Source organism: Dreissena polymorpha, chromosome 13 (genome assembly GCF_020536995.1).
Source record: "Dreissena polymorpha isolate Duluth1 chromosome 13, UMN_Dpol_1.0, whole genome shotgun sequence".
In the NCBI taxonomy this organism is placed as follows: domain Eukaryota; kingdom Metazoa; phylum Mollusca; class Bivalvia; order Myida; family Dreissenidae; genus Dreissena; species Dreissena polymorpha.
The window spans coordinates 1,507,100-1,516,376 of record NC_068367.1 but is presented as its reverse complement, the minus strand read 5'-3'; positions in this window follow the sequence as shown (position 1 = coordinate 1,516,376).

Genomic DNA, 9,277 nt, shown 5'->3' with positions numbered 1-9,277 from the left:
GTATATTACTGTTTGCAGGTATTTTTATTTTATTTTTCAACGTCAGGTATACACGTTGTTGTATTCGTTTATTTTACGATTGTATGTTTATACACAAAAGACGAGATCATAAATTATATTTAAAGGTACAATCTTGTCATACATGCACACATACACTAACAAAGTACAGCCTGAGTGTCACTAATGTCTGATTGAAACTTTCATCGACGAACATCTCCGTATAAACACTTAATCGATACAATCTTTATAATTAGTCTAATGTCAAATTATAAATGTTCACCTGCGGCTATGTAAGGACAAATGTATTTTGTTTTTTATGTTATATTTGCAATTTGTGAGATGACTTGCGAAACATCAAATTGCTTAACCTGAACTTTATTTTCTAAAAGTTAACGAGTACATTGCAAAAGTATTTTACAAATATTTTACAAATCTTTTGCCACTTACTTATACTCGGTATTTAAAGAAGTAGTAACGGATTTTCTATCATGGATTTCGTTTTTTTTAGCTTAGTTCGACGTTTCTTTGATAACTTAACCGTTTTGCACTTCAGATGGTTGATTTTATTTTATATAGACACCCGACTTCTCTTAAGACAAGCATGACACAACGCATATGTTCAAGTATGCATCTTGCCAACAGTAACAAGAAATTAATAGTCTATACATCAAGTTTTGTTGAACGTGCTGAAGTGTTTTTTTTTATTTATGGTGGAATTTAACAAAAGTAGGTTATGTTTATCCGAAATTAAAATCAGCGCATTATGTTACAAATGAGACACCGTGGTTTGTGTTTGTTTGTAAGAAAAAAGAGCAATTATAGTTACAATAGGTGCATTCTAGATGTCAAACGCGATATGAATTGAAGCGCGCCTGCGATATGTTTGTTGTAATTAATAAAGCCTGCGATATGTTTGTTGTAATTAATAAAGCATAACGCAGTATGTGTCAGCATAAAGTCTGAAATCAAATTTCAACCGCAGTCAGTTCAAATAGTTCTGAAGAGTTATCAGCGATTTCATGAATCATGACAAAAACTTCTTAAAATATTTATGAAAATCTATAATGCATCTTCACGCATAAAGTGTATCGATTTTTAATTGATTAAGAAGCGTGCGTGCATGCTTGACCATGCGCAACTGACTTAACGTGATATTATGCGCATTTTTTCACTGTGGAATTGAATTGAAAAGAATTAACAGGTCAAAAAAGTTAGTTAAAATGTGGACACATTAACCAATTATCTGCAACTCATCTTGCTACCAGTTGTTTATAAAAATATATATTATATTCGATATTTTACATGACTGTACAGTCCTCTAAGCCGAGCTTTTTTATTAGGATCCCATTGATCCTATTAGGACTCCTATTGTTCGTGTGTCGTATGAATAGATATGAAACGAATCTGCACTAAAACTTAATTTAGATTCACATCGTACATGCATGATCAGTTGTCAAACGAAAGTACGGTTGATATTCAAATGCATTATTTTTCTCTTTCCGGGATATTGTTTTAGTATGTTGATGCTGCATTAACAAATATAAGTGTATATGAAGTGAAAACATGCAAAATAAACAACGATTGGGATAGACACCTATAAACATAGCATATACTGTTAGATGCGCATAATATCACTTTGATATGGTAAAAAGAGTGTGTATTCCTCCGATAAATACTTGTTTGCTTTTTGCATAAACCAGCAGTTTATCAAATGTCGCGTTTCATTGACAATTAGCTTCATAAGTTACACATGAAGCGTGTTTTACAATCGCCGATATTTTGCACATTAGACTTTACGAACAGGACGAAATACAGTGCATAGTCAGATTATATGAAGGGACCAATTTGGCTCGCATACTTATCATATTTTGTTTCCAGCTTGCACGAGAATTTATTTAAAATTGATGTATGTTTAAAGCCTTTTAAATCAATACATCATTTTACAGTTTTTCGAGTTCTGCTATCAGGTAGTGGTTTCCATATTGACACACGTGTAAATACCTTGTTGCTTAAAACCCCTGCCCCATATAAGTTCCCGAATCGCTCTTGATTTACCCAGCTCAACATCCGGGACGATCCGTGACCTTTTTGTTTTTTTTTGAGTTTCGACGGTCTTCCATCCCCACCGGCATCAACACGCAATCAAAAAAGCGCCCATACGGACATCCCATCCATGAGCGGGTTGTTGTTTCGCGATTGTTCTGATATGATATTGTCATTGCTAAAGGAGATCAGCTTCTCTCATACACTCATTTCCATTTAACTGTATCAAAAGATTGTGCAACACAGTAAAGACATCGAAAGCGATGAAGAAGAATTCCGAACGCGATTTCCACAATCCATCGCCCCCCGCCCCGCCCCCCACCTTTCTAAAGGGTCCGTAGTTGAAAACCTTTTTGGAATACGGCATGTTTTTCATTAAGATAGATTTCATGAACCGCATCTTCAAGTAGAATGTGTCATCCACAGCAGTGTGGACCGTCGTTTGGTTGTCGTTGTTCTGCAAAGGTTCAACACCAGGAAGGCTCAACAAGCCTCTGTCGATGGTTTTCTTCAGCTCACTGCTGTTGAACACTTGTGCAGGGCTGGCTTCTTCCGCCAAAATGAAATTGTAGACGGCGTCAACCACAACAATGAGGACTATGTAATCGTGTTCTATGCAGATGTAGAACAATAAGCCACCATGCCCGGGATACTGTATGGCGATGTGCTTCCCGCCCAAGGAACACATACAGTTGTTCAGCTGCCATCGATCTGGTTGGCGATTTTCGTCCAATCATCTGACTTTTAAGGAAAAAGAATTACTTAATCGGAAAACTCTACAAGTATCGTATCGCAGATCTGACGGATGATCTTTAAAATGGTGTTGTGTGCGACTAGAAAGCCATATATCAGAGAGTGGTAGCTGTTTCCTAAAGCTAAGTACCTCAATGTCATTGTCAACTCAATGCCAGCCGCCAGAGATTTTATATACTTTGGTTTCTTCGGCTTGATTCTGTGCTCAACGCGTTTCAGAATCCCTTGATATATCTGATAGTTCATGCGCGGGAAATTAAAATACCGATATCTACTGGCGTCCTCTATCTCCAGTTCGTCCATCAGCCGTGGCCCAGTTTTGGTCTTTTGGCGAGCCTTTTTCTGAATCAGACGGTTCTCCTTATAATTCTATTGACATGTGTAGATACAATATTTACGCTTTCTCTTTCTCTGTAGTAGCTTCGCTTTAGAAATCAAGATATTGTTTTCAACGTGAGATATATGCAGTAGAAGCTGGCCTGTCATCAGCATCAGCTTTTCCACGGTCAGCATCGTATCGCCCATGTTACACCGTCATCAGCACAGAAAAAATACATCGATTTTCTAATTGACCGTTTTTATATCAACATCATCTATCGCCCGTGTCATTTCGTGTTACTCCTTCATACCCCGTGTTAACACAGTGAAGATCATTTTCCGTGTTATTCGTAGTTCCCACGTGATAGTTTGTGTATCCGTCGTGTTTTACCGTATTTGTCCGTGTTTGCATCGTCTTCCTTCTTAGTCTCTGCGCGCTGATCCGTGATGACAGCGTTAAAATGAAACTGTACCGGCGAGATTCAAGCGTGTTCTATGTGTGATGGCCCATTCTGTCATGTATGATGTCTAATTGTTACAAGTATGAGGCATAATTTCTGCTAGGTCTTTCTATTGTTTTGGCGGGCGTTTTGGCGAGTTTGAAGGGCGAAGGCCAGAGCGAAAAATACTTGCCGAAACGAAAATGAAAGTTTTGGCTTGACGTAGTTATGTCGCCTTTCAGACCCGAGAACACACCAACACGATAAAGACGATACGACGAGAACATCTTTCGTTTGTTTGCTAATTGTATGACGTGTAGACATTTGTCTGTCAACATATCCTTAAGTCACCAATAGGTGTCTGTTTTGAGCGAGTGTGGGCTATGAAACCTACACAACGACAAATATATCTCCAACAAGACGGTGTACGAATTGAGATGGTGTATGAGTGGGATTAAGTGAAGGACAACGTCGCGTTTCCATTTATAATTTATATATTATAACACAACTACTAAAAATACTAAATTTATTAAAAATAAATTTATACTTAGAAAATAAACATCTTTAATATTCTTTCTATAACTTATTTTAATGTGTTGTGAGGCAATAAAGCATTAATTAAAATACCCCGGGAATTATGTTGTCTGTGCTATAACTGGACACATTTATATCAAGACCTATATTAGCATCGCATGATATGAAATGCTTTAAGCAAATGTAGTCATTACTAAAGCGACAGGTTGTATCCGCAAGATAATTCGCAAATAAATTTCATGATAGCCCTATATCAATCACCCGAGAAACGTTGCCCGTGTTAAATACAAAATGCAACATTGTGCTGAATCTATGGCTGAACTTAACAAGCCTTCACGTGTTTTCCTTTTTTAATAGTATCAGGTGAAATAGTTTTGATGCGACTTGTCATACTTCAAACCTGCTCTAGAATATGTCAACATCACTAGATTTCATAAAGATGTATTCATAAATGTGACTTCTACAAGGTTAGTAAGGTTATTGTTTTAAAGATCTCGTCTGGTAACTTTGATTCGACTCCCACTGATTCCAAATGCGATTTTGACCTGGATATTGTTAGATACGCTTTCATTTTCTTCACCTGACCGGATCTTAACATAGCGCAGATATTCGAAAAACCTGACAATGTTTTATTACCATTTAGTCCTTATTATGACTAAGAGCGAAGAAACACGACTTATAAGGTTAGACCTGATGACCTATTTTTAGCCCACTTTACCCAGAATCGAACTTTGACTAGACAAGATAACTATGTTGACAATGCTTCATTAAGATTGGGTAATAAATATGGCCCCTAGAGTGGTTATATCTTATGTGTTACTTAGTGAAATAGCTTCTACCCCTATATAGCCGAGATTCGAACTTACCGTATACAGTGTCAGTATAAACACTTTGATTAAATTTAATTAATACTGGGCCAATAATATGGATTCTAAAGTTGTTACATGTTGCGTTTTTTTCAACACGTAGACCTTCAAACCTCCGGTCTTTCACCCCTTTTTACTCGCATTCGAACTTGGCCTGTTCACATTTTTACCAAGATTCATGAACAAATATGGCCTCTACAGTAATAAGGAACTAGCGTTTAAGAAGCACGTCGCATTCGTACGACGATGGGAATTTGACATTAACCCATTTATGTCTAGTAGACTCTCCCATCCTTCTAAATTGGATCAATTTATTTTCAAAGTTAGGGATGTCTAGTATATTTATTTCTATATTTAGAATATTTCTTACAGAAAGTCCTTTAAGCAAACAGCGCAGACCCTGATGAGACGCCGCATCATGCGGCGACTCATCTGGGTCTACGCTATTTGCCAAGGCCTTCTTTTAGACGCTAGGCATAAATGGGTTAACTGATTCCAATAGCTCTCCGTGTGCTTCTCGTGTTCATGTCAGATACATATGTAAAATATGAAGAAACAGAAATCGTTAATTTTCTTTTACATTTATTGCGCACGAAACATTTGAAACTTCTTGTTGTTTACTTTGACAGTAATGTGACTTGATTTTTGTTTCCTTTCTGCATTCTAGTTCAGTTACTCAGTGACAATTACTAAAGCTATTATGTATCCCAAAAGTTGAGGAATCTTATGCAGGCATTTAACAAAGTAAAATTCAAACTTTAAAACGAATAAACATTAGTATGCATTTTGAACATATATTTAATATTTTAAAGTTTATTTATAGAAAGTTTTCTATTTTTAAATACTCTGTTTATGTAAATTAGATTGGCTGTAAATCATCGTAACCGTTTCATTCTATTTTGTAATTCTTTTTTTCCCTTAAGTATTACATTATCATTTTGTTTTCTAGAGAACAAATTACCATCTTGAACGATACATGCTCTCACACAATCATTACATTGTTACATAACTTCAAATTACATTAGGTTTATTTATGGCAACATTGTTCTATATCTGAGAAACTTAACTGCGATTCACGTGTCTCGTAATTTCGATTGGTAATATTCGCCGACCGTGTATCAAGACCCGAATTTCTAACGTTCTTTCAACATTCCTTATAGACTAGATGAGAAATTCCGCTGAATGGAATAATTCAAGTACTTGTGCTTTAAGGGCGCCAATTGTCGAAATTATCTTGCAATTCGAACGATGATATGTGTCGTGTTCTGAGAAAACTGGGCATAATGCATGTGCGTAATGTGTCGTCCCAGATTAGCCTGTGCAGTCCGCACAGGCTAATCAGGGACGACACTTTCCGCCTAAACTTGATTTTCGGTAAGGAGGGACTTCGTTGAAACCAAAAATACCATAAAAGCGGAAAGTGTCGTCCCTGATAAGCCTGTGCGGCTTCACAGGCCAATCTGGGACGACACTTTACGCACATGCATTACCGGTAAGCCCAGTTTTCTCAGAACGCGGCTCATATATTCCTGCTAAGGGATATCAATCAAAACATATTGACACTTACTTACAGATGCTTTTTGTCCACAAAACGTCAACGACCTAGCTTTGTCTTTGTTCCTTGGAAAATAGCGATATAAACTTGGGTAAATATGTTAATATTTACCCTTCATAACGGGATGTCCGTTATATTAAATCATTGAAATTTAGATATTAAGGGAATTTTATATATTTCGGTTTTGCGTCAATAAGTAACCATGAGACGCTTCTTAAAGGGGCCTTTTCATTTTTAGGTAAATTGACAAAATTGAAAAAAGTTGTTTCAGATTCGCAAATTTTCTATTTAGTTATGATATTTGTGAGGAAAATATAATACTGAACATTTACCAGGTTCTAATATAACCATTATATGCATCTTTTGACGATTGAAAAACCTGAAAATTATAAAGCGTTGCAACGCGAAACGATTGAATAAGTTCTGTTGTTGTCGCTTTATTTTGTAAAACTACGAAGATTGCTTATATAAAGTATAAAATACGTCTGTCACACGTACTTGGCATGATGGCCGAGCGGTCTAATTAGTAGAGTTTTTACTGCATGACTCCGGGGGTCAGTGGTTCGAGCCCTGATGAGGGTTACTTTTTTTTCTTTTTTAAATTTTATTATTGATTATTTTACTGGAGCTTTTTAAAGCCAATTTTTACATTTATCAATATAAAGCATTTAATGACGAACTTCAAAACATGCCAAAATCTGTGAAAAGACCCCTTTAAACACAAATTCTCCTTCTACATTGTACCAACTTACATAAAATGTAAATGGTTCCCATCCACGACATGCACACATCAGCATGGCATACAATATAGCACTTTATAAGTAAGAAAAACGGGCTGGAACTGGGTTTTATTGGTTAAAACCGGTGTATCAGGATTGAGTGCTTGAACGCATCTACGCCTGCAAGACTTGTACTCAATAATTAACGAATCCAGAGGCACATGTCCAGCTGGTGATTGTATACTAATTGAAAGTCTTCTAAAATAATATTTCTAAGGGTATTAACGGCATACAAAAGGATAAGTGTACTTAATGTCGAGTTACCAGCGAATTTGATCTTTAATTATGGCCATTTGACCTTGTAAACGGTATGCTTTGTCCTTTCCACACAAGTAAGAAACATATGGATTCGCATATCTGCGTATAAAAGTGCCCTCCATGATAACTTTCGGAAGCGAAATGGTTTACGGCCTGACCGGACGGACGATCGTCTTCATCATCGAAGGGTTGCGCGGCATAGTAATGAGGTTTAACCCATTTAAGCCTAGTGGACTCCCCAATAATTGGATCAATTCATTTCCAGAATTAGGGATGTCTATTATATTTATTTGTATTTTTATATAATATAATATGGCCTCTACAGTAATAAGGAACTAGCGTTTAAGAAGCACGTCGCATTCGTACGACGATGGGAATTTGACATTAACCCATTTATGTCTAGTAGACTCTCCCATCCTTCTAAATTGGATCAATTTATTTTCAAAGTTAGGGATGTCTAGTATATTTATTTCTATATTTAGAATATTTCTTACAGAAATTCCTTTAAGCAAACAGCGCAGACCCTGAAGAGACGCAGCATCATGCGGCGTCTCATCTGGGTCTACGCTGTTTGCCAAGGCCTTTTTTCTAGACGCTAGGCATAAATGGGTTAATGGGCTGTTTCTTATTCTGTCAAGAAATAAATGGAATTCAATCAATTTGTTTTACCTACGAATACATTTGACAAGACAATATTAAAATTGTAACATTTAACGTATAATCCTCAAATACCATAGTATGCGCGGTAGGATATTTGCCAAACATACGTAAAACACGATCTAGTGAACATTTACCTGTTGAACTATTAAAATCAATATGCAAAACCAGACTGACACGTGACGTGTCTCCGATTCCGTACACGGAACTTTATCCCACAAGTTTCGAGACATAATTATTGTGAAATTAAACCTGAAGTTGGTGCAAGCATACAAAGCCGCGTTTAAGCAAATAACTCATGTCTACTCATATATCATTCGCAAATCGTAATTCACTTTATCGGGCATAGTGCATGGTAATGTATATATTTCAATTCACTAAACGTTCTTTAACACTTTTGTACTTGATTTATTCAAGTGTTATCTTCACTTGGACTTTTCTTTGGACGGACAAAAAATCTTCAAAGAGCACAGTTTATTGCAAATACAAAATAACTTTTATTATGAGTACATGTTTATAAATAGTGATGCAATCAGGTTTCCATTCCAATATATTACATTATCGAATTTAACAAATACACTTAACACCGTTGCACGTGCAAGTTATAGAATATGCTATGGAAGTATGGTATTTCATTCGAACACCATTGAGTTGCGTTATGCTAAAACAGCCTTTATGCCATTTACGGCTAGCGCTGCTCCAGACAAGTCAGTCCGCTATAAAGTCCCGACAAGTCGCGTGGTAACATTATCGGCCAGTGTAGCCTCTGATCGGACCGCGCATTGTCTGCTATAAAGTCCCGACAAGTCGCGTGGTCACATTATCGGCCAGTGGAACCTCTGATCGGACTGCACATTGTCTGCTATAAAGTCCCGACAAGTCGCGTGGTCACATTATCGGCCTGTGTAGCCTCTGATCGGACTGCGCATTGTCTGCTATAAAGTCCCGACAAGTCGCGTGGTAACATTATCGGCCAGTGTAGCCTCTGATCGGACTGCGCATTGTCCGCTATAAAGTCCCGACAAGTCGCGTGGTCACATTATCGGCCTGTGTAGCCTTTGATCGGACTGCGCA